Below are 27,303 nucleotides of genomic sequence, written 5' to 3'. Positions count from 1 at the left end.
GAGAAATCACCTGACAACCTTATGGGAGTTCCCTTGTATATTGTTTGGTGCTTTTCCCTTGTTGCTTTTAATATTTTTTCTTTGCCTTTAATTTTTGTCAGTTTGATTACTATCTGTCTCAGTGTGTTCCTCCTTGGGTTTATCCTGGCTGGGACTCTCTGCACTTCCTGGACTTGGGTGACTGTTTCCTTTCCCATGTTAGGGAAGTTTTCAGCTATTATCTGTTCAAATATTTTCTCAGGCCCTTTCTCTCTCTCTTCTCCTTCTGGGACCCCTATAATGCAAATGTTGGTGCATTTCATGTTTTCCCAGAGGTCTCTTAGACTGTTCTCATTTCTTTTCATTCTTTTCTCTTTATTCTGTTCTGCGGCAGTGATTTCCACCATGCTGCCTTCCATGTCACTTATCTGTTCTTCTGTCTCTGTTATTCTGCTATTGATTCCTTCTAGTGTATTATTCATTTCAGTTATTGTATTGTTCATCTCTGTTTGTTTTTTCTTTAGTTCTTCTAGGTTTTTGTTAAACATTTGTTATGTCTTCTTGATCTGTGCCTTCATTCTTTTTCTGAGATCTTGGATCATCTTTACTATCATTACTCTGAATTTTTTTCAGGTAAGTTGCCTATCTCCACTTCACTTAGTTGTTCTTTTGGGGTTTTATCTTGTTCCTTTATCTGGGACATATTCCTCTGTCATCTCATTTTGTTTCATTTTTGTGATTGTGGATTTGTTCCGCAGGCTGCAGTGTTTTAGTTCTTCAAGCTTCTGCTGTCTGCCCCCTGGTGGATGAGGCTGTCTAAGAGGCTTATGCAGGCTTCCTGGTGGGAGGGACTGGTAGCTCCCCACTGGTGGATGGAGCTGGGTCTGGTCCCTCTGGTGGGCAGGGTCGTGTCTGGGTGTGTGTTCATTATCAGGCAGCTGTGTACTCAGGAAGACTTTAGGCAGCCTGTTTGCTGATGCGTGGGGCTGTGTTCTCACCCTGTTGGTAGTTTGGCTTGAGGCATCCCAGCCCTGGAGGCTTCAGGCTGTTGGGTGGGACCAGGTCTTGGTGAGAAAATGGCACCCTCCTAGAGGGCCCACACCAATGAGTACTCCCCAGAACTACTGCTCCTAGTGGCCTTGTCCCCACAGTGAGCCACAGCTGGCCCCCCCACCTCTGCAGGAGACCCTCCAACACTAGCAAGTAGGTCTGGCCCAGTCTCTTATGATGTCACTGCTGTTTTCCCTGGGTCCTGGCACACATGAGACCCTGTGTGCACACTCCAAGAGTGGAGTTTCTGTTCCCCCCAGTCCTGTGGAATTCCTGCAGTCAAACCCCACTCACCTTCAAAGCCAGACTCTCTGGGGGCTCCTCCTCCCATTGCCAGACCCCCAGGCTGGAGAGCCTGAAGTGGGGCTCAGAACTTTCACCCCTACAGGAGAACTTCTGTGGTATAATTATTTTCCTGTTTGTGGGTCGCCCACCTAGTGTGTATGGGGTTTGATTTTATTGCAGTCTTGCTCCTCCTACTGTTTAGTGGCTTCTTCTTTTTTAAAAAATTTATTTATTTATTTGTTTATTTGGCTGTACTGAGTCTTAGTTGCGGCACACGGGATCTTTGTTTCTGCGTAAGGGATCTTTAGTTGCAGCATGTGGGATCTTTTAGTTGTGGCATGCAGGATCTTTTACTTGTGGCATGAAGGATCTAGTTCCCTAACCAGGGATCAAACCTGAGCCCCCTGCACTGGGAGCACAGAGTCTTTTTTTTTTTTTAACATCTTTATTGGAGTATAATCGCTTTACAATGGTGTGTTAGTTTCTGCTTTGTAACGAAGTGAATCAGCCATACATATACATATATCCCCATATCTCCTCCCTCTTGTGTCTCCCTCCCACCCTCCCTATCCCACCCCTCTAGGTGGTCACAAAGCACTGAGCTGATCTCCCTGTGCTATATGGCTGCTTCCCACTAGCTATCGATTTTACATTTGGTAGTGTATATATGTCCATGCCACTCTCTCACTTCGTCCCAGCTTACGCTTCCCCCTCCTCATGTCCTCAACTGCTGACCCACCAGGGAAGTCCCTGTGACTTCTTTGTTTTTGGATGTAGGGTATCTTTTCTGGTAGGCTGCAGTGTTTTTGTTTGTTTGTTTTTTGTTTGTTTTGTCGATTGTTGTTCAGCAGTCAGCTGTGATTTTGATGTTTCCATAAGAAGAAGTGAGCTCATGTCCTTCTACTCTGCCATCTTGTCTCCTCCTCCTCCTCCAAGAGATATTTTCTTGAAGGAAATTAAAAGTGCTACTCCAGTGAACACACGAATGAAACAGCCTGATTGCTGATATGGAGATGGTTTTAGTGGTCTGGATAGAAGATCAAATCAGCCACTACATTTCCTTAAGCCAACCAGAGCAAGCCAAACCAGAGCAAGGTCCTAACTCTCTTAAATTCTATGAAGGCTGAGAGAGGTGAGGAAGCTGCAGAAGAAAAAGTTGAAACTAGCAGAGGTTGGTTCATGAGATTTAAGAGAATAAGCCATCTTCATAACTTCAAAGAGCAAGGTAAGGCAGCAAGTGCTGATGCAGAAGCTGCAGCATCTTATCCAGAAAATCTAGCTAAGATATTAATGAAGGTGGCTACACTAAATAACGAGTGAATCAGTGTAGATGAAACTGCCTTATATTGGAAGAAGTTGCCATCTAGGACTTTTAAGCTAGAGAGGAGAAGTCAATTCCTGGCTTCAAAGCTTCAAAGGACAGGCTGATGATGTTCTTGTTGGGGGCTAATGCAGCTGGTGACTTTAGGTTGAACCCAATGCTTATTTACCATTCTGAAAATCCTAGGGCCTTTAAGAATTTTGCTAAATCAACTTTGCCTATGCTCTATAAACAAAACAACAAAGCCTGCACGACAGCACGTCTATTGACAACATGGTATACTGAATATCTTAAGCCCACTGTTGAGAACTACAGCTCAGAAAAAATGATTTCTTTCAAAATACTGCTTCTCATTGACAATGTACCTGGTCACCCAAGAGCTCTAGTGGAGATGTATAATGAGATTCATATTGTTTTCATGCCTGCTAACACAATATCCATCCTGCAGCCCATGGATCAAGGAGTCATTTTGACTTTCGAGTCTTATTAAGAAGTACATTTCATAAGGCTATAGCTGCCATAGAAATTCCTCTGATAGATATGGGTAAAGTAAATTGCAAACCTTCTGGAAAGGATTCACCATTCTAGATGCCATTAAGAACATTTGTGATTCATGGGAAGAGCTCAAAATATCAACATTAACAGGGGTTTGGAAGAACTTGATTCTAACCTTCATGATGAGTTTGAAGGGTTAAAGACTTTAGTGGAGGAAGTAACTGCAGATGTGTTACAAACAGCAAGAGAACTAGAATTAGAACTGGAGCCTGAAGATGTGACTGAGTTGTTGCAATCTCATGATAAAACTTTAACAGATGAGGAGTTGCTTCTTATGAATGAGCAAAGAAAATGCTTCTTTGAGGTAGGGTCTATTTGTGGTGAAGACTCTGAAGATTGTTGTAATGACAACAAAAGATTTAGAATGTTGCATAAACTTAGTTGATAAAGCAGCAGCAGGGTTTGAGAGGAATGATTCCAATTTTGAAAAAAGTTCTACTGTGGATAAAGTGCTCTCAAACAGCATTGCACGCTACAGAGAAATTGTTCATGAAAGGAAGAGTCAATCGATGCGGCAGACTTCACTGTTGTCTTATTTTAACAAATGGCCACGGCCACCCCAGCCTTCAGCATCCACCACCCTGATCAGTCAGCAGCCACCAACACCAAGGCAAGACCCTCCACCAGCAAAAAGATTATGACTTGTTGAAGGCTCAGATGATGGTTAGCATTTTTTAGTAATAAAGTATGTTTTGCTTTTAGAATTGACATCTTTGCTGTATTTTTAAAATTAATTAATTAATTAATTTATTTTTGGCTGCATTGGGTCTTCGTTGCTGCACACGGGCTTTCTCTAGTTGCAGTGAGCAGGGGCTGCTCTTCGTTGCAGTGCACGGGCTTCTTATTGCGGTGGCTTCTCTTGTTGCAGAGCATGGGCTCTAGGCGCATGGGCTTCAGTAGTTGTGGCACATGGGCTTCAGTAGTTGTGGCTTGGGGGCTCTACAGAGTGGGCTTCAATAGTTGTGGCACACGGGCTTAGTTGCTCCACGGCATGTGGGATCTTCCTGGACCGGGGATAGAACCCGTGTCCCGTGCATTGGCAGGTGGATTCTTAACCACTGCTCCACCAGGGAAGTCCCTAAAGCATGTTTTAATATAGGTATGGACATTGTTTTTTAAAAAAACATAATGCTACTGCACACTTGATAGACTATGGTATAGTAAACATAACTTTTATATGCACTGGGAAGCTAAAAAATTTGTGTGACTCACTTTATTGCAATATTCACTTTATTGCTGTGGTCTGGAACCAAGCCTGCTATATCTCTGAGGTATGCCCGTGAATCAAATGTTCAGATGGGAGTGACTTGTGGTAATTGACATAGTAGCTTGATTGAACCAAAACCCTCCCACAGATAATAATTACAAAATATGGGGAAAATTCAAAAAAATTATTTGAAGGCCCTGGAGACAAACAAAAGCAAGTAGAAGTTGGAGGGAAGTCTACCCTTGAACAGCCCAGGGCAGGGTTTACATTACCCTGGCTCTTTGCCTGTAGGGAAGCTGAAAGCTGAAGTGTCAATGGACAGAAGTCCAGAAATCATGGAGAAATCCTGGGGTAGGGCCATGCTGAGGGAGTGAATCCCCAAACTGTATATAAACTCCTCCCAGATTCTCACTGGATAGCTGAGACCTGGGGCCTAGGCTGCATCGAGCCCATTGCGTGGAGGACATTCTGGAGGTAGCACCTAGCCTTCCTATGGACCTCAGTAACTGTTGGCTTCTTGTCTTTTTGGCTCAAGAAATCTGCTTTCATTTATATGAAAATGATTCAATTTATACAGAATTCTAGGAAATGCAAAATAAACTATAGTGATAGCAGGTTAATGCTTGAAGAAGATGGGGGAGAGGGAAGAGGGAAGGATTACTAGGGACATGAGGAAACTTTGGAGGTGATATGTTCATTATCTTGATTGTGGTGATTTTGTGTGTTTATGCATATATCAAAACATGAAATTACATACTTTATGTGCAGTTTATTTATTGTATGTCAGTTATACTTCAATAAAGCTATAGTTTTATAAAAACGTACAGGGAGTTGAAAGCAAATGGATGGGAAAGATATATCATGCAAACTCTAAACATATGAAGGCTGGAATATCCACACGTCAGTATTTCCAGAATTAAAGCAGAGCATTTAATAGTGGAAAAAGGATTAAATTGTCAGGAAGCTATAACAATGATAAATGTCTATGCTCCTAACAATTGAACTTCAAAATATATAAAGCAAAAACTGACAGAAATGAAAGGAAAAATGGGCATATCCACAACAAGAGTTGAAGATTTTAACTCCCCTCTTTCAGTAAATGATAGAACAGCTAGGCAAAAAGTCAGGTACAATACAAGACTTGAATGCCAATGACTTTGACTTAATTGACATTTATAGAACACTTCACCCAATAACTGCAGAATACACATCTTTTCAAGTGCACAGGAAACATTCACTGAGATAGACCACTCTGTGGTCTGAATGTTTGTATCCCTCACATATTCATATGTTGAAGCCCAATATAATGGTGATGGGACTTGGAGCCTTTTGAAGGTGCTTAAGTCATAATGGTGGAACCCTCATGAATGAGATTAGTGCTCTTATAAGGAGATACCCCAGAGAGCTTCCTAGCCCCTTCCATCATGTGAGGACACAGTGAGAAGGCACTGGCTGTGAACCAGGAAGAGGGCCTTCACCAGAATGGGGCCTTGCTGAAGACTTGATCTTGGACTTTGCAGCCTCTAGTGCTGTGAGAAATAAATATCTGTTTATAAGGTACCCAGCTGATGGTATTTTGCTATAGCAGTCTGAACAGACTAAGACAGACTCTGGTCTGGGCCATCAAACAATAAAATTCAAAAGTCTGAGTTCTCACAGACTGTGTTTTTTTACCATTATAAAGTTAAACTTGAAAAGCCCAAATATTTGGAAGTTAACACAGTTCTAAATAATGCACAAGGAAAAATCAAAACTCAAAATTATTTTTAACTGACCAGTAATAAAAACACAATATTTCAAAGTTTGTGGGATGTAGCTAAAGTTAAGGTAGATTATTACATTGAGATAATATTTAATCATCCCTGAATGCTTAGGAAAAACCTGCTTGGTCATGATGTGTTATTCTTTTAGAATAGATTGCTAGATTTCACTTAGGATTTTTGCATTTAAGCTCACAAGTCTGGTATCCGGTTTTCACTGTTTGTACTATTTTTGTCTGATTTTGAAATTAAAGGTTACACTATCATCAAAGAATAGTTTGGAAGATTTCCATCATTTTTTCTCCTCTGTTCTCATTCTCTGATCATAATGTAAGAGAATGGTCTCACAATAAAATGATGTAGTAAAAGCTCTTCCATAAAATGCTGAACTGGTATCATTTTCAGGGTTAAAATATTTTCAAATTATTCCATACTTGTTGGTCTATTCAGGTTTTCGCTTTTTGTGAGACAATTTTATTAACTTACCTTAAAATAATCCATTGTTTTTTATATGCATTGAGATAAAATTTAAGACAGCAGTTTATAATTTTTAAAAATTTCTTCCAATGTAGTTAGGTGCTTACAAGTTGTAACTTTTATCAATACTATATATTCCTCTTTGTCCCTCTTAATGCTTCTCACCTTAAATAACATACCTATTTTTTTGTTGTTGTTGTTAGCATTTGTCTGGCTTATATTTTCCTATCCATTTATTTTCAGATTATTATGGTAATTCTTTTGAACTCTATTTCTTAAAACAGGGTATCAATAGATTTTTACATTCTTTTATTTAATTCAATACATTATATTTTCCGTAATAATTTCTTTTTGATGCAAACTTTATTTAAAAGTGAGTTTCTTAAATACATGCACCCCAGTGTTCATAGCAGCACTATTTATAAAAGCCAAGACATGGAAGCAACCTAAATTTCCATTGACAGATGAATGGATAAAGAAGATGTGGTACATATACACAATGGAATATTACTCAGCCACAAGAAAGAATGAAATAATGCCATTTGCAGCAACATGGATGGACTTAGAGATTATCATAGTAAGTGAAGTAAGAGAGAGAAAAACAAATATCATGTGATATCACTTATATGTGGAATTTAAAATATGATACAAATAAACTTATTTACAAAACAGAAACAGACTTACAGACATAGAAAACAAACATGGTTACCAACAGGAAAAGTGGGGTGGTGGGGGGAGGGAATTAGGAGTTTGGGATTAGGAGATACAAACTACTATATATAAAATAGATAAACAACAAGGTCCTACTGTATAGCACAGGGAACTATATTCAATATCTTGTGGTGAATTATAATGGAAAAGACTATGAAAAAGAATATATATCTGAATCACTTTTGTGTACACTAGAAACTAACTTCAAAAAAAAAAACCCCTCAATTAAAAGAAGTGAGTTTCTTAATTTCTAAACATAGAAATATTATTAAGTTGTCTTATTAATTTCTAATTTAATTACATTGTGGTCAGAGATGTGGTCCATATTGTTTTAATCCGAAACATTTTGAGAATGACTTTATAGACATATATATGGTTAATTTAAAAAATTGATATAAAATTCACATACTGTAAAATTCAACACTTAAAAGTATACGATTCCATTGTTTTTAGTATACTTACAAGATTATGCAAACATAACCTCTAGTAATTCCAGAACATTTTCATCAGCCCCAAAAGAAACCACAGACCCACTAGAAGTCACTGTCAACCCCCCCACCAGCCCTTTGCAACTGATCTATTTCCTGTCTCTATGGATTTGCCTATTCTGGATATTTCATATAAATGGATCATAAAATATGTGGCCTTTTGTCTCTAGTTTCTTTTACTTATCATAATGTTGTTTTTTGTTTTTATTTATTTATTTATGGCTGTGTTGGGTCTTCGTTTCTGTGCGAGGGCTTTCTCTAGTTGTGGCAAGCGGGGGCCCCTCTTCATCGCGGTGCGTGGGCCTCTCACTGTTGCGGCCTCTCTTGTTGCGGAGCACAGGCTCCAGACGCGCAGGCTCAGTAATTGTGGCTCATGGGCCCAGCCGCTCCGCGGCACGTGGGATCTTCCCAGACCAGGGCTCGAACCCGTGTCCCCTGCATTGGCAGGCAGACTCTCAACCACTGCGCCACCAGGGAAGCCCTATCATAATGTTTTTAAGGTTCATCCATTTTGTAGCATGTATGAGTACTCAATTCCTTTTTATGGCCAAATTTATATATATATATATATATATATATATATATATATATATATATATATATATATATATATATATATATATAGTTTATCAGTGATGGAAATTTGTTTTTTTCCCACTTTTTGGCTATTATGAATAATGGTACTACGGACATTAGTCTATAAGTTTTGGTGGGGATTTATGATTTTATTTCTTTTGAGTAGAAATTTATTTCTCTAAAAGTAGAATTGCTAGGTCCTATGGCAACTCTGTGTTTAATTTTTTGAGGAACTGTCAAACTGTTTCCCAAGTGGCTGCACTATTTTACATTCCCACAAGCAGTGTATGAGGGTTCTGATTTCTCCATACCCTCACCAACACTTATTGTTCTTTGTCTGTTGGGGAAACAGTGCTGTTGGGGAAACCCAAGATGGAAAGCAGAGTATGACAAATGAATCTAACTGTATTATAAATGTATGACATTCCACACTTGAAAAAGGTAGAAAAGAGCTAACCGATAGAACTTTGAACAACAGTGTTCTGACTGAATATTGTAAGGCTACTAATAAAAAGAACTGTATAATACATAAACACTGACTTGGGTTGTTAAATTTATTTCTCACATCCTGTAACCCACAGGAAATGGGTTAGCAATTCTGAAACTACTTTACATATATGACAAATAGGTAAATATATATATATTATGATAACGAGAGTCATGTTTCTTACTGTCAGAGAAAGAAGTTACAGATACACAAAGGAAAAATTCTATGCTGTTGTAGTGGATTAGATTCTTTTTTTTTTTTTTTAATTTTTAGCTGTGCTGGCTCTTTGCTTCATTGCCGCGCACACCCTCTTTGTTATGATGCTTGGGCTTCTCTAGTTGCGGTGTGTGGGCCCCAGAGTGCGCAGGCTCTCTAGCTGTGGTGTGCCGGCTTCTCTAGTTGAGGCCCATGGGCTCCAGAGCATGCGGGCTCAGTAGCTGCGGCGTGAGGGCTTAGCTGTCCCACGGCATGTGGGATCTTAGTACCCCGACCAGGGATCAAACCTGCGTCCTCTGCATTGGAAAGCAGATTCTTAACCACTGGACCACCAGAGAAGTCCCTGGATTAGATTCTAAGGTATTAGTTTGAACTTTTTTTAATATGCATTTTTAATGTGGTAAAAATACATAACATAAAAGTTCTTATTTTAATAATTTATAAGTATACAGTACAGTGGAAATAGTACATTCACATTGTTGTGCAAGCATCACCAGTATTAATTTCCAGAACTTTTTCATAATCCCAAACTGAAACTCTGCACCTATTAAACAATACCCACCCCATTCTCCCTCCCCCAGCCCCTGATAATCTCTGTTCTACTTCATTTCTTTATGTTTTTAAACTCTTCAAGCTTCCTCATATAAGTGGATGCATACAATATTTGTATTTTTTTGTTTGGCTTATTTCACTTAGCATAATGTCTTCAAGGTATATCTACACTGTAGCATGTATCAGAATTTCATTCTTTTTTAAAGACTGTATATACCACATTTTGTTTATCCATTCATCCATTGATGGACACTTGGGTTGTTTCCACCTTTTGGCTATTGTGAACAATGCTTCTATGAAGACTGATTACAGGCAATTGCTTGAGTTCATCTTTTCAGTTTTTTTAGTTATATACCCAGAAGGAAAATGGCTAGATCAAATGTTAAGTATATGTTTAATATTTTGAGGACAGCCATACTTTTTCCACAATGACTGCACCATTTTATACTTCCACTATAAATGCACAGAAGTTCCAATTTCTCCACATCCTTGCCAACACTTCTTGTTTTCAGCTGAAAAAATATATATCTGTACAGATAGATTTTTAAATACAGATGTGTGTATATATGACTTAATATTCACACATTTCCTTGTTCTGCCAGCTGAGAGGACCTAGAAGCAGTGACACACCAATGGTGATGAGAGAAAAAAAATGGGAGCACATAGAAGGACACAGGAGCCAACCTGAAAGAGCTCCCATTGTCACAGCTGGAAAAATTTGAGCAACATTTCTGTGGTATTCTCCAGAATTTGTAACCTCGGTCTACTTACAAGATAACATCAGGCAAACCCAAATTGAAGGACATTCTTCGAAATACCTGACCTGTACTCTTCAAAAATGTCAAGGTCATGAAGGGCAAGGAAAGACTGAGGAACTGTCACAGATTAGAAGAAAGTAAGGAAATATGACAACTAAATGCAAAGTGGAATCCTGGATTGAATTTTGGAAGAAAAAAAGAACATTAGTGGGAAAATTGGTAAAGTCTGAGTAAGGTCTGTAGTTTAGTTAGTGTGGTATTGCAACAATGTTAATTTCTTAATATTGACAATTGTATTATGGTTATACAGATGTTGACATTAGGGGATGCTGGGTGAAGAACATAGCAAATTATGCAATCATTGCAAATTTTCTGTACGTTGAAAATGTTCCTTAAGCCAAGTTTTGTGAAAATGTTTTATGTGCTTAACTGATTTATTGTGTTTCTCAAGTACTGAATGTGTTAAAATCTTCCACCATGATGGTAGATTAGTCTATTACTCTTCATAATTGTATCAGTGTTTACTTTATATAGTTAATGCTATATTACTAGGCACATGCAAATTTAAAATTGTGTATCTACCTGGTGAAATAATACTTTATGAAGTTTCCCTCTTTATCACTTGTAGTGATTTTTTGCCTTGAAGTCTATTTTGTCTGGTATTAGTGTAACTTTAGCAACTTTCTTTTGGTTAGAATTTCCCTAAATATCTTTTTCTAACCTTTTACTTTCAACTTCTGAGCATCCTTGTGCTTCAAAAGTGTCTCTTTAAAGCAGGTAGTACACTTTAAAAAAATCCAATCTGACAACCTTTGCCTTTTATGATTGTAATCACTAATGTTTCAATTTACAAACTATCATCTTTGTACTTTTTATTCTCCCACCTGTTTTATATGTATTTTTCCCTTTTCTTGCCCTATTTTGGATATATTTGGTATTTTTTCTCATCTTCCCCTTGTTACTTCCCTCTCCCCCATGCCCAGATTAGTCTGGAAGTTAGGGTTAGGGCTATAATACTTCTTTACTCCAAGAATTAAAATATGCTCTTTCTCTTTAACAAGAAGTAATAAATAAATAAATTTTAAAATAATAAATAAAAGTCTGGTTTGTAGCATTTGCCTATTTCTGTGATGTAAGTGCTCCCATCATGGCTGATTTCAAGCTAGCATCATTGAATGTGGAGTCAGAAAGAAATGTCCAGAAATGGCTTGTAAGTGGCGTTGAGCTGGTTGCATACCACTTACACCCTCAATAACTTAAAGGGTCTTAGAATACTTTTCTTCCACTTACTATTATGCTATTGTTGACATGTATTTTAACTCTCTGCATTAGTTTTTTACTGCTGCTGTAACAAATCACTACAAGCTTAGTGGCTTGAAACAACACAATTTATTATCTTCCAATTCTGTAGGCCAGAAGTTCAATTCAGACCTCATTGAGCTAAAATCAAGGTATTGGCAAGGCTGTATTCCTTGCTAGAGGCCCTAGGGGAGAATCTGTTTCCTTTCCTTTTTCAGCTTCTAGAGGTGGCCTGTATATCTTGGCTCAGGGCCCCTTCCTTATTCTTCAAATCCAGCAACAACAGGTCAAGTCCTTGTATCCTATCATTCTGACCTTTTCTTCTGCCTCATTTTTCTACCTTTAAGGACCCTGTGGTGGACACTGCTCTTCCCCCAGTGATCCATTTACTCTTCCCATATTAAAATCATCTGATTACCAACCTTAGTTCCATCTGCAACCTTAATTTCCCTTTGCCATGTAACATAACATATTCACAGGTTATAGGGATTAGGAAGTGGGCATCTTTGGGGGACCATTACTTTACCTACTAATCTTGCCTTAGAATTGTTTTATTTAACCCCAAATACATTATTATTGTTGTTTTTGTTTTTAAGGCCAACGTTTGTTTAACTTTACCCACACAGTTCCTATTTTCTGTGCTCTTCACTAACTTTTGCAGCCCAGATCTTCCATCTGCCAATTTTCCTCTTCCCTAGAGTACATTCTCTTGGTGTTATGCATTTCATTCTTATCTAACCAGGTATGGATTTCTTTTTGTTAGTTCTGCTTGAGATTTGTTTAGCTCTTTGCATCTGTGAGTTGTTGTCTTTCATCAATTCTTAGTCATTATCTTTTCAGGTATTTCTTCTTCTCCATTCTCTTCCTTCCCAGCTGGGTCCACAATTACATATATGTTAAACTTTCTCCATCTTCTGTGTTTCTTAACCCTTCTTCATATTTTCCATATCTTTGACCTTTTGCTCCATTCTAGATAACCTTTTCAGTTCTATATTCCAGTTCACCAATTTCTTTTCAGTGTGTCTAATTTGCAGTTAAACCCATCCATTACACTTGTGATTTTAATTATATTTTCTTTGTTTTGATTCTCTTCCAAATCTCATTCGTCATTTTTTGTATATATATTCAAGATTATCTTTTATTTCTTTCAAAGTATTAAACATAGTTACTGTAAAATCTGTGTCTAATAATTCCATTTATTTAAAATTCTTGAAGGTCTGTTCCAGCTTTTTTTTTTTTTTTTTTGCATTCATGGGGCCCTGTTTCTGTTTGTGTTATTTTTGACTATCAGATGCTCATTTTTCTTGGAATTTTATTTCAGGAATTCTTTGAGGCCTGGAATAAATATGTTTTCTTCCAGAGAGGATTTGTGTTTGTGTCTTCCAGGCTCCTGGAAGGACTCCCAGTCCAGGATTACTCTAAATTTACTTCTCAATTTTCAGATTACCCAGACAGTATGAATTCAGGCTGTAAACTCATGTGAGGACCACTTATCACTTTGATATTCTCAGAGGTTATCCTCCTAAGCCAAATTGGAGACAAGTCAACTCTCCTCTGAGGTGGAGACCAGTTTACTTCTATTTCACTCCCAATACTGTGTGTATGGCCCTTTGGCGTCCCAGCTTTAGGGATGGAGGCTGTTCTTTTACAGTCCTTGCCTTGGGTGGGTCCTGAGATTTGTTTTCTCTTTCTCAAACACCTGAGCCTATGAAATCCCAAACTCACGTTCACTTGGTAAGGCAAAGATCCCCAAAGAGAAGGAGGCTGAATTTGCTCTCTAGGTTCACTTCTTTGTTTCTAACCAGAGAATTCCTAACTTTCTTACAAACTCATTGGAGAGGTTTAATATTTTTAAAATTGTCCAGAGTTTTAAAATTCTTTATAGCATTAGGGTCAAAGCAAATATATAGCCTGCATTTTCTTTTTTCTTTCTTTTTTTTTTTTTTAAACATCTTTATTGGAGTATAATTGCTTTACAATGGTGTGTTACTTTCTGCTTTATAACAAAGTGAATCAGTTATACATATACATATGTCCCCATATCTTTTCCCCCTTGCTTCTCCCTCCTTCCCACCCTCCCTATCCCACCCCTCTAGGTGGTCACAAAGCACTGAGCTGATCTCCCTGTGCTATGCGGCTGCTTCCCACTAGCTATCTATTTTACATTTGGTAGTGTAGATATGTCCATGCCACTCTCTCACTTCATCCCAGCTTACCCTTCCCCCTCCCCATGTCCTCAAGTCCATTCTCTAGTAGGTCTGCGTCTTTATTCTCGTCTTGCCCCTAGGTTCTTCATGACCATTTTTTTTTTTTTTTAGATTCCATATATATGTGTTAGCATATGGTGTTTGTTCTTCTCTTTCTGACTTACTTCACTCTGTATGACAGACTCTAGGTCCATCCACCTCACTACAAATAACTCAATTTCATTTCTTTTTATTAGCCTGCATTTTCTGATGATTAAAATCCACTCTTTCAGACCTTTAATTTCAACAATATATTTAAAAGACTCTGAGATATGTAATTGATTCTCTTATAATTTTTTTGATGTGGTAACATATATATGCATAAAATGTACCTTTTTTTTTTTTTAAAGAGCTCCTGACTTTTTATTTATTTATTTATTTTTTTGGCTGTGTTGGGTCTTCATTTCTATGCGAGGGCTTTCTCTAGTTGTGGCAAGCTGGGGCCACTCTTCATCGCGGTGCAAGGGCCTTTCACTGTCGCGGCCCCTCTTGTTGCAGGGCACAGGCTCCAGACGCGCAGGCTCAGTAGTTGTGGCTCACGGGCCTAGTTGCTCTGTGGCATGTGGGATCTTCCCAGACCAGGGCTCGAACCCGTGTCCCCTGCATTGGCAGGCAGATTCTCAACCACTGCGCCACCAGGGAAGCCCCAAAATGTACCATTTTAATCATTTTTAAGTGTACAATTCAGTGGCATTAACTACATTCATAATGTTGTGCAACCACAACATCACTATATCTATTTCCAAAAAAATTTTTTTTATCATCTCTAGGGACTCTGTAACAATTAAGCAATAACTCCCCATTCCCCATACCTCTGGCCCCTGGTAACCTTTAATCTACTTTCTTTCTCCATTAATTTGCCTGTTCTTGTTATCTCATCTAAGTGGAATCATACAATATTTATCCTTTTGTGTCTGCCTTACTTCACCTAGCATGTTTTCAAGCTTCATCCATGTTGTAGCATGATTCAGAATTCCATTCCTTCTTATGACTGAATAATATTCCATTTTATATTTATACCATATTTTGTTTATCCACTCAATTGTTGATGGACATTTGGGTTATTTCCACCTTTTAGCGATTGTGATTAATTGCTGCTGTGAATATTGGTGTGCATGTATCTGTTTGAGTCCCTCTTTTGAATTCTTTTGAGCATATACCCAGAAGTTGAACTGCTGGATCATATGGAATTTCTATGTTTAGCTATTTGAACAACTGCCAAACTGTCTTCCACAGTGCCTGAACCACTTTACATTCCCACCAACAGTGTCTGAGGGTCCCAATTTCTCTACATTCTCATCAGCACTTGGCGTTTTCTGTTGTTTTGACTGTAGCCATTTTAGTACATGGGGAGTGGTATCTCATTGTGGTTTTAATGTGCATTTCTTTAATGACTAATTGTGTTGAGCATATTTTCATATGCTCGTTGGCTCTAAGTATATCTGCCTTGGAGAAATGTCTAGCCAAGCCCTTTGCCCATTTTTTATTGGGTTGTTTTCTTTGTCGTTGAGTTGTAGGGTTTCCTTATGAATTTTGTATATTAATCCCTTATCAGATATGTGATTTGCAAATATCTTCTCCCAGTCTATAGGTTGCCTTTTCACTCTCTTTTGATAGTGTCCTTTGATGCACAAGAATTTTTAATTTTGATGAAGCTCAATTTATCTATTTTTTCTTTTGTTGCCTGTGCTTGCAGTGCCATATCCAAAATATTATAGCTAAATCCAATGCCCTGAAGCTTTTCCCCTATGTTTCTTCCAAGAGTTTTATTGTTTTAACTTGTATGTTTAGGTCTTAGATTCATTTGAGTAATTTTGTATATGATGTGGGGTATGGGTCCAACTTTATTCTTCAGTATGTGGATATTCAGTTTTCTCAGCACCATTTTTGAAAAGACCATCCTTTCCACATTAAATGGCCTTAGTACTTAAGTCAAAAATATATTGGGCCGGGGGGACCAAGATGGCAGAGTAGGAGGACATGGAGCTCACCTCCCCCAACAAACACATCAAAAGTACATCTACATGTGGAACAATAATCATGGAAAACTAACTGGAAACTGGTGAAAGAACTCCTATACAGCCAAAGCTGGAAGAAAGATGTCCATGTAACTGTGCAGGATGGGGAAAAAAGGCATTGGGTCAGAACCTGCACCCCTGGCAGGGATCTGTAAGGAACAGAAGTCCACACAGGTGAATTCTCACCCTGGGAAGCAGGTTGACTAAAAATATGGGCATCCCAGTTCTGGGGTCCTGCAGGGAGGAGACAAGCCCCCTTGTCTGTTGAGACAGATAGAGGGGCTGAGGAAGCCTAGACTCTACTTGTGAGCAGTGCCTGCATGTTGGCTTGATAAGAATCAGGGTGGAGAGAGCCTTGTACTGGCTGCTGCTACCTTGCCACACTTCCCAGTACAAAAGGATGAATACCCCACCCCTGCTCACTCCACACCACATTCTGGCACAAGATCAGGGCAAAGATCAGTCTAGCTATGCAGAGACAGACTGGGGCACCTGGGGTGTGATCTGGGCGGAACCACAGAGACCATTGTCAGCACATGCACTGGGGCACCAAGCCTCGCTGGGCAGACATTGTTAGTGCACACACTGGGTGATGCCATAAGAATGCACAAAGGCTAAGCACTGACTCCCAGGCAGACTGGCCCTGGGCAGGAGTACATAGTGGTTTATGTCCTAGCATGAGTGCTCCAACTCCACCCACTCCACACCACAGATTAGCACTAGATCTGGGGCAGACAGGTCCTTGGAGAAGTCTGCCACAGAGGCAGCCCAGATCTCAGATGAAGCACAGCCACTGCAATTCCTGCAGCCACAATGCCCCAACCCCCAGTCCCAGCCTACTCCACACCACAGCCCTGCACTAAATGTGAGATGAACATAACAGAGAAAGGGACGGAACCTTGGGATGCTTCTGAGTGGAACCATGGACACCTGCATGGGTGGCCCATAGGTTAGCTGTGACCACACAGGCCTCACTTACTTCAGCAATTACAAACTTTGGGGCAGGCGACACACTCGAGGGTAACAGAGCCTGATGAAACCCAACCCTCAAGGCTTCTATTTCCAACTGGGAAATGGACCCTGCCCCCAGCAGGGCAGTGACAGCCATGAACAAAGAGAAAGAACCACCTCATATCCAGCACAGGCTCTAGACACTGAAACACCAACCACACCCCCTATCAAGGGGATAACAGCCAGCACACTCGGAGGAAAGATGTGGCTGGCATCCATACCAAAACCAGCCCTTGCACCGAAAATATTGGACACACACAGTCTACACAGGGATGCTCCCACATAAAAATTCCCCTTCAAGATCACAGTAGACAACTGTTTCTCCTAAATTCATAGAGATAAAGTTAAGTAAAATAAAAAGGCAGAGGAATTATTCCCAATTAAAAGAACAAGAGAAATCCCCTGAAAGAACAAATAATGAAATAGACCTCAGTTTACTAGAACCCAATTAAAAAGGAGGTATTAAAAATACTAAAGGAATTAAGAAAGATTATCATTAGAAATGCAGATCATTGTAACAAGAAACTAGAAACTATAAAGATGAACCAACCAAAATTAGATAATTCAGTTGCTGAGATAAATACCAATCTAGAAGCAATGAATAACATACTAAATGACACAGAAAAACGAATAAGTGATCTGGATGATAGAATAATGGAAATCACCCAGCTAGAACAGCAGACAGAAAGACAAAAGAAAAAAAAAAAAGCAATATATGAGATCTATGGGATAATACAACACATGTCAACTGACGCATAATACAGGTTCCAGAAGGAGAAGAGAAAGAAGGGAATCAAGAATGTATTTGATGAAATTATGGCTGAAAACTTCCCAAGCCTAAAAAAGAACACAGATATCCAGGGACAGGAAGCACAGAAGATCCCAAACAAGATGAACCCAAACAGACCCACACCAAGACATATCAGAATTAAAATGGCAACATTTAAAGATAAAAAGAGGATTCTAAAGGCAGCAAGAGAAAGACAAAGAGTAGGTCACAAGGGAACGCCTATAAGACTATCAGCTGATTTCGCTGCAGAAACTTTGCAGGCCAGAAGGGAGTCGAATGATAAATTCAAATTCCTGAAAGGGAAAACCCTGCAACTTTGGATACTCTACCCAACAAGATTATCATTTAGAATAGAAGAATAGATAAAGAATTCCTCAGACAAGCAAAAACTAAAAGAATTCAGCAATATTAAACCTAACCTAAAGAAATATTTAAGGGTTTTCTCCAAATAGAAAAGAAACAAGGGGTTTCCCTGGTAGCACAATGGTTAAGAATCCTCCTGCCAAGGCAGGTGACATGGGTTCGAGCCCTGTACCGGAAGATCCCACATGCCATGGAGCAACTAAGCCCATGTGCTACAACTACTAAGCCTGCCCTCTAGAGCCCGTGAGCCACAACTACTGAGCCTGTGTGCCACAACTAATGAAGCCTGCACGCTTAGAGCCCATGCTCTGCAACGAGAGGCCACCACAATGAGAAACCCATGCACCGCAACAACAGAAAGCCCGCGCGCAGCAACGAAGACCCAACACAGCCAAAAATAAATAAATAAATAGATAAGTAAATAAATTTATTAAAAAAAGAAAGAAAAGAAACAAGAATAGAGGAAAGGGGAAATCACAATAGGTAAGGCAAACATATGAAAGGATTTAGGATTGCTTAAAAAACAATTTAAAAATCTGTAAAAGTGATGATAACTGATAAATTAACAGCAAAAGAATAAACATGAAGTTGTAAAATAGGACATAAAAATCACAAAATGTGGCAGAGGGGTGTATAAAAAGGTACATCTTTTAGAATGTGTTTGAAGTTGAACAACTATCAGTTTAAAGCAAATATATATAGCATGGGTCAACATACTTGAACTCCATGGTAACCACAAATCAAAAACAGACAATATATTCACAAAAAACAAAAAGAAAGGAACTCAAGTATACTACAAAAGAAAATCAACAAACCACAAAAGGAAAAACAAAAAGAAGAAATGAACAAAAAGAACTACAAAGATGACTGGAAAACAAGGTTTAAAATGGCAATAAGTATATACCAATAAATAATTACTTTAAATGTTGATGGGCTAAATGCTGTGATCAAAAGACATAGAGTGGCAGACTGAAAAAAAAAAAAGACCCTACAATATGCTGCCTACAAGAGACTCACTTCACAGTGAAAGACACACACAGACTGAAAGTGAGGGAATGAGAAAATGTATTTCATGCAAATGGAAATGACAGGTAACTGGGGATAGAAATACTCATATCAGACAAAATTGACTTTAAAACAAAGTCCATAAAGAAAGACAAAGAAGGACATTATATAATGATAAAGGGAAGAATAGTATGTTACACTCATTAACATATGCACCCAATAGAGGAGCACCTAAATATTAAAACAATAATAACAGACATAAAGGGACAAATGGACAATAATACAATGATAGTAGGAGACTTTAACAATCTACTGACACCAATGGACAGATCTTCCAGAAATTAAATCAATAATGCAATGGAGGTCCTAAATGACACAATAGACCAGTTGGCCTTAACTGATATCTACAGGACACTACATCCAAATACATATTCTTTTCAAGCACACATGAAAAATTCTCTAGGATGGACCACATACGAGGTCACAAAACAAGCCTCACAAATTCAGGAGGATAGAAATTACAACAAGCATGTTTTCTGACCATAATGATATGAAACTAGAAATCAACTGCAAAAAGTAATATGGGGAAATAACAAACATATGGAAACTAAACAACATACTACTAAAAAATCCAACAGGTCAACAATGAAATCAAAGAGAAATCAGAAAATACCTCAAGACAAATGACAATGAAAATACAACATTACACAATCTATGGGATGCAGAAAAGCAGTTCTGAGAGGGAAGTTCATAGTGATATAGGCCTTCCTCAAGAAACAAGAAAAATCTCAAACACAAAACCTAACCTACCACCTAAAAGAATTGGAAAAAGAAGAATAAACAACACCCAAAGTCAGCAGAAGGAAGGACATAATAATGATAAGTGTGGAAATAAATAATATATATATTAAAAACAATAAAAATGATCAATGAAACCAGGAGCTGTTTTTTTTTACAAAAGGTAAAGTCAACAAACCTCTAGCTAGGTTCACCAAGAAGAAAAGAGAGAGGACCCAAATAAACAAAATAAGAAATGAAAGAGGAGAAATAACAACATATACCTCAGAAATACAAAAAAAAATCATAAGAGAATACTATTAACAGTTATATGCCAACAAATTGGACAACCTAGAAGAAATGGACAAGGTTCTAGAAATATATAGCCTGCCAAAACTGAGTCAAGAAAAATCAGGTAATTTGAACGGGCCAATCACTAGAAGTGAAATAGATTCTGTAATAAGAATAATAATAATAACTCCCTACAAACAAAATTCCAGGACTGGACAACTTCTCTGGGGAATTCTACCAAACATACAAAGAATTTACAACCATGCTGCTCCAACTATTCCAGAAAATTGAAGAGGAGGGAACACTCCCAAATTTATTCTATGAAGCCACCATCACCCTGTTACCAAAACCAGACAAAGACACTAAAAAAAACAAAAACAAAAAAAAAAAGGAAAAGAAAAGAAAAAGAAAATTATAGGTCCATATCTTGATGATTATAGAGGCAGAAATTCTCAACAAAATATTAGCAAACTGAAGCCAACAAAACAAAAAAGATCATACACTACAACCAAGTGGGATTCATCCCAGGTTCACAAGGATGCTTCAACGTACACAGATCAATCAATGTGATACACCACATTAACAAAAGGAAAGATAAAAAATATATGATCATCTCAATAGATGCAGAAAAACATTTGACAAAATTCAACATCTATTCATGATTAAAAACTCACCAAAGTGGGTATAGAGGGAACATAATTCAACATAATAAAATCCATTTATGACAAACCCACAGCCAACATAATACTCAAGGGTGAAAAACTGAAAGCCTTTCTGCTAAATTCAGGAACAAGACAAGGATGCCCACTCTCACCACTTCTATTCACCACTTCTATTCAACTTCTACTGGAAGCCCTGGCCACAGAAATCAGACAAGAAAAAGAAATAAAATGAGTACAATTTGGAAGGGAAGAGGTAAAACTGTCACTATTTGCAGAGGACATGATACTCCATATAGAGAACCCTAAAGTGTCCACACAACTATTATTAGAATAAATGAATTCAGCAAGGTAGAAGGATGCAAGATTAATATACAGAAATCTGTTGCATTTCTTTACACTAACAATGAAATGTCAGAAAGAGACAGCCAAAAAAAAAAAAAATCCCATTTAAAATCGTGTCCAAAAAAATAAAATACTTATTACTCATTACTTCACTGCCTTTGGGGACACAGTTGTCAACGAGACAGCCAGCCCGGCCCTCGGGGGACTCACCACCTGGTGGGGGAGGCGGAAGTGGAGATTCAGTCATTGCCAAGGTGGTGAGCACTGTGGGAAAGGACAGAGCATCACCTCACATGTACCAGCGGGTCCACAGTGGGCAGGGGGTGGCAAGGCCTCTCTGAGGAAGTTACTTCACTGCCTTAACCAAGGCAGTGAAGTAACTACACTGAAGAGTCTAAAACATTGATAAAGGATACGAAGACCATTCGAAGAAATGGAAAGATATCCCATGCTCTTGGATGGGAAGAACTAATATTGTTAAAATGGCCATATTATCCAAAGCAATCTACAGATTTAATGTGAGCCCTATCAAAATACCCATGATATTTTTCACAGAAATAGAACAAATAATCCTAAAATTTATTTGGAACAACAAAAGATGCAGAGTTGCCAAAGCAGTCCTGAGGAACAAGAATAAAGCCAGAGGCATAATCCTCTGGACTTCAAACTATACTACACAGCTCTAGTAATCAAAGCAGTGTGATATTGGTACAATCAGGGATATACGGATCAATGGAGCAGAATAGAGAGCCCAGAGATAAACCCACACACCTATGGTCAATTAATCTGTGACAAAAGAGGCAAGAATATACAACGGAGAAAAGACAGTCTCTTCAACAAGTGGTGTTGGGAAAGCTAGACAGCTACATGTGAATCAATGAAATTAGAACACTCCCTCACAGCATATACAAAAATAAACTCAACATGGCTTAAAGACCTAAGTACAAGACATGATACCATAAAATTTCTAGAAGAGAATACAGGCATAAAATTCTTGAACATAAATAAATTGTAGCAATATTTTCTTAGATCAGTCTCCCCAGGCAAAAAAATAAAAGTAAAAGTAAACGAACTGTACTACGTCAAACTTAAAAGCTTTTGCACATCAACTAAATGAAAAGACAACCTACAGAATGGGAGAAATATTTGCAAATGTTGCAACCAACAAGGAGTTAATATGCAAAATATACAGACAGCTCATACAACTAAATATCAAAAAAAAAAAAAACAAAAAAACCCAAACAGCCCAATGAAAAAAATGGCAGAAGACCTAAATAGACATTTTTCCAAAGAAGACATACAGGTGGGCAACAGGTACATGAAAAGATGCTCACAATCACTAATTATTAGAGAAATGTAAATCAAAACCAAAACGGGTTATCACCTCACACAGGTCAAAATGGCAATCATCAAAAAGTCTACAAATATCAACTGTTGGAGAGCATGTGGAGAAAAGGAAACCCTCCTACACTGTTGGTGGGAATGTAAATTGGTACAGCCACTATGAAGAACGGTGGAGGTTCCTTAAAAAACTAAATATAGAGCTATCATATAGCAGCCCCACTCCTGGGTAGATACCCAGAAAAGACAAAAACTCTAATGCGAAAAGATACATGCACCCCATGCCAAGACATGGAAACAACCCAAGTGCCCATCAACAGACAATTGGATTAAGAAAATGTGGTATATATATATATATATATATATATATATATATATATATATATATATATATATATATATATATATATATGACTATTACTCAGCTATAAAGAATAATGAAATATTGCCATTTGTAGCAAAATGGATGGACCTAGAGAATATTATACTTAGTGAAGTAAGTCAGACAGAAAAAGACAAATATTGTATGCTATCACCTACATGTGGAATATAAAAAATAATACAAATGAACCTATATACAAAATGGAAAGAGACTCACAGACATAGGAAAACAAACTGATATTTACCAAAGGGGAAGGGGGGAGGGATAAATCAGGAGTATGGGATTAACAGATACAAACTACTCTACATAGAATAGATAAGCAACAAAGATTTACTGTATACCACAGGGTACTATATTCAATATCTTGTAATAACCTATAATGGAAAATAATCATAAAAATATACATTATATATAATATATATATAAATGAATCACTTTGCTGTACACCTGAAACTAACACAATACTGTAAATCAAATATACTTCAATTATATATATGACAATATATTTGAGATTTTCTGGACTCTATTCTATTCCATTGTCCTATATGCCAGTACTACACTGTTTTGATCATTGTAGATTTGTAGTTAGTTTTCAAATCAGGATGTGTGAGTTCCAACTTTGTACTTTATTTTAAAACGGTTTTGATTATTCAGTGTTCCTTGAGATTCCTTATGAAGTTTAGGATGGATTATTCTATTACTGTAGAAAATGCTTGGAATTTTCATAGGGATTTCATTGAATCTGTAGATTGCTTTGTTAGTACTGACATCTTAATATTAAGATTTCCAATGTGAAAATGGAATGTCTTTCCATTTATATTTTCTTTAATTTTTTTCAATATTGTTTTGTTGTTTTCAGTGTTCACATGTTTTGCCTTTTTGGATAAATTTGTTTCTAAATATTTTTTCTTTTTGATGCTAATATAAACAGAATTGGTTTCTCAATTTCTTTTTAGTATTACTCATTGTTAGTGTATGGAAATGCAGCTGACCTTTTCTTAACCTCTTGATTGAGTATGATTGACTTAAAAATGCCGTATATGTCTGATGTATACAACTTGATCAGCTTGGAGATAAGTATACACCTGTGAAATCATCACCACAATCAAGGCCATAAACTTATGCATCACCTCCTAAAGTTTCCTCTCACTCCATTCATTTATTAATTTTATTATTTATTTGTTTACTTACATATTTATCATACTTTTTTTGTGGTAAGAGCACTTAACATAACATCTACTTTCTTTGCAGATTAAGTATACCGTATATTATTGTTAACTTAGGCCTTAAGTTGTGTAGCAGATCTCCAGAACCTACTCATTTTGTGTAACTGAAACTTTGTGCCTTTTCACCAACCAATACCTCTTTATTTTTCCCTCTTATCAGCCCCTGCTAACCAATATTCTATGCTCTGGTTCTGAATTTGATTATTTTAAATTCCTCATAAAAGTAGGATAATGTAATATTTGTCTTTTTATTTTTATTTTTTTGGCTGTGTCAGGTCTTATTTGCAGCGTGTGGGATCTTTGCTGCGGCATGCTGGATCTTTCGTTTTGGCGCATGGGCTTCTCTCTAGTTGTGGTGTGCGGGCTTTAGAGAGCGTGGGCTCAGTAGCTGTGGCACACAGGGTCCAGAGTACACGGGCTCAGTAGTTGCAGTGCACAGGCTTAGTTGCCCCCGCGGCATGTGGAATCTTAGTTCCCTGACCAGGGATCAAACCCGCATCCCCTGTGTTGGGAGGTGGATTCTTAACCACTGGACCACCAGGGAAATCCCAGGATTTGTCTTTCTGTGTCTGGTTATTTCACTTAGCATAATGTCCTCCAGTTACATCCAGGTTGTTCCAAATGGCAGGATTTGCCACTTTTTAAAGGCTAATATTCTGTATTTATATACCACATTTTCTTTGCCCATTCATCTATTGACAGTCATTTAGGCTGTGTCCATATCCTGATTATTGTGAATAATGTTGCAATGAATATGGGAATTCAGATATCTCTTTGAGACTCTGACTTCAATACTTTTGGATATATACCCAGAAGTGGGATTACTGGATCATAAGGTATTTCTATGTTTAGCTTTTTGAAGAACCTCCATAGGTTTTCCACAGTGGCTGCAACAATTTACATACCCAGCCACAGTGTACAAGGCATCCCATTTCTCAACATCCTCACCAACATCCTCACCATCCTTGTTATCTTTTATTTTTATTTTTAATTTTTTTTGGTAATAGCCATTCTAACAGGTGTGAAGTGATATCTCATTTTTTCATTTATTTGCATTTCCCTGATGAACACCTTCTCATATGCCTGTTTGTATAACGGAAGACATTTGTTTGTCTTCTTCTGGGAAACGTCTATTCAGGTTCTTTGCCCAATTTTTAACGGTTCCTTCTATATTTTGGGTATTAACCTCTTATCAGATACATCTTTTGCAAATATTTCTTCCATTCCATAGTTTCCCTTTACATTTTGTTATTTATTTCTTTTGCTGTGCAGTAGCTTTTTAGTTTGATATAATTCTGCTTGTCTATTTTTGCTTTTGTTGCCTGAGCTCTTGGTGTCACATCCAGTAAATCATCACAAAGTCCAATATTTTGCTTTTTTCATGTTTTCTTCTAAGAGTTTTATGTATAAAGGTTTCATGTTTATGTCTTCAGTGCATTTTGTGTTGATTTTTCTATATGGTGTGAGACAATGATCTAACTTCATTATTTTTCACGTGTATATCCAGTTTTCCCATCACTGTTTATTGAAGAAACTGTCCTTTCCCAATTTTGTATTATTTATTTATTTATATTTTGGCTGCACCACCTGGCTTGTGGGATCTTAGTTCCCCAACCAGGGGTTGAACCTTGACCCTCGGCAGTGAGAGCACAGAGTCCTAACCACTGGACCGCCAGGGAATTCCCAGTATTCTTGATACACTTCTCGAAGATCAGTTGACTATAGATGTGTGGACTTATTTCTGAGCTCTCTACTATGTTCCATTGTTTTATTGCCAGTACCATAGCTTTGTAATATATTTTCAAATCAGGAAGTGTAATGCCTCCCGCTTTGTTCTTCTTGTGTAAAATTGCTTTGGACATGCAGGGTCTTTTATGGTTCCAAGTGAATTCTAGGATTATTTTTTCTATTTCTGTAAAGAATGCCATTGGGATTTTGATAGGGATTGCATTGAAACTATAGATCACTTTGGGTGGTATGGATATTTTAACAATATTCTTTCAACCCATGAACATGGGATGTCCTTCCATTTACTTGTGTCTTCTTTAATTTCTTTCATCAATGTTTTATAGCTTTTAGTGTGCAAGTCTTTCACCTCCTTGATTCAGCTTATTCCTAAGTATTTTATTCTTTTTGATGCTATCATAAACGAGATTTTTTTTTTTTTTAACTTTCCTTTTTGGATAGGTTTTTATTTGTGTATAGAAATGCAACTGATTTTTATGTTGACTTTTGTATCCTGCAAATTTACTGAATTCATATATTGGTTCTAAGAGTTTTTGGTGGAGTCTTTAGGATGTTCTATATAGAAGATCATGTCATCTGCAAACAGATAATTTTACTTCTTCCTTTCTGATTTGGATGCCTTTTTTTCCCTTCTTATTGCTTAATTGCTCTTTCTAGGACTTATAGCACTATGTTGAACAGAAGTGGCAAAAGAGAGCATTCTTTTTTTGGTTGTTGTTGTTTGTTTGTTTCTGATTTTAGGGAAAAACTTTTAGGCTTTCATCATTGCTCTGGATTTTTCATATATGACCTTTATCATACTGAAGAAGTTTCCTTCTATTCCTAGTTTTAGTGCATTATGTTGTGAAAGATTGTCGAATTCTGTCAAATGTTTTTTTTTTCTGCATGAATTGAGATGATCATGTGGTTTTTTTTCCCTCATCATATTAATGTGATATATTACATTGATAGATTTTCATGTGTTGAAGCATCCTTGCATTCCAGGAATAAATCCACTTGGTTATGATGTATAATCCTTTTCTATGTTTCTGTGTTCTGTTTGCTAGTATTTTGTTGAGGATTTTTGTATCAATATTCATAAGGGATATTGATCTGTAGTTTTCTTATAGTTTCTTTGTCAGGCTTTGGTATCAGGGTAATATTGACCTCATAAAATCAGAGGTGCTCTTTAACATTTTGGAAGAGTTAGAGAAGTATTTGAGTTAGTTCTTCTTTAAATATTTGGTGAAATGCACCAGTGAAGCCACCTGGTCCGCAGTTTTCTTTTTTGGGAGGTTTTTTTTTTTTTTTTTTTTTTTTTTTTTTATAAGTCTTTTCTTTTTTTTTTTTTTTTTTATAGCTACTTTTATTTATTTATTTTATTTTATTTTTGGCTGTGTTGG

The 27,303-nt window shown here is 37.5% G+C and overlaps 1 protein-coding gene across 1 annotated transcript in view; it reads left to right on the top strand.

The window, feature by feature from the left end:
- URGCP (upregulator of cell proliferation) overlaps positions 1-27,303 on the top strand; it is a 99,138-nt gene that overhangs the window by 34,981 nt on the left and 36,854 nt on the right. Inside the window, exon 2 of the mRNA XM_059934305.1 lies at positions 10,267-10,657. The gene's annotated coding sequence lies outside the window, so the exon portion shown is untranslated. The remainder of the gene's footprint in view (positions 1-10,266; positions 10,658-27,303) is intronic.

This window comes from Balaenoptera ricei, chromosome 9 (assembly GCF_028023285.1).
Source record: "Balaenoptera ricei isolate mBalRic1 chromosome 9, mBalRic1.hap2, whole genome shotgun sequence".
Lineage (NCBI taxonomy): Eukaryota > Metazoa > Chordata > Mammalia > Artiodactyla > Balaenopteridae > Balaenoptera > Balaenoptera ricei.
This window is presented reverse-complemented; position numbering and strand designations above follow the sequence as displayed.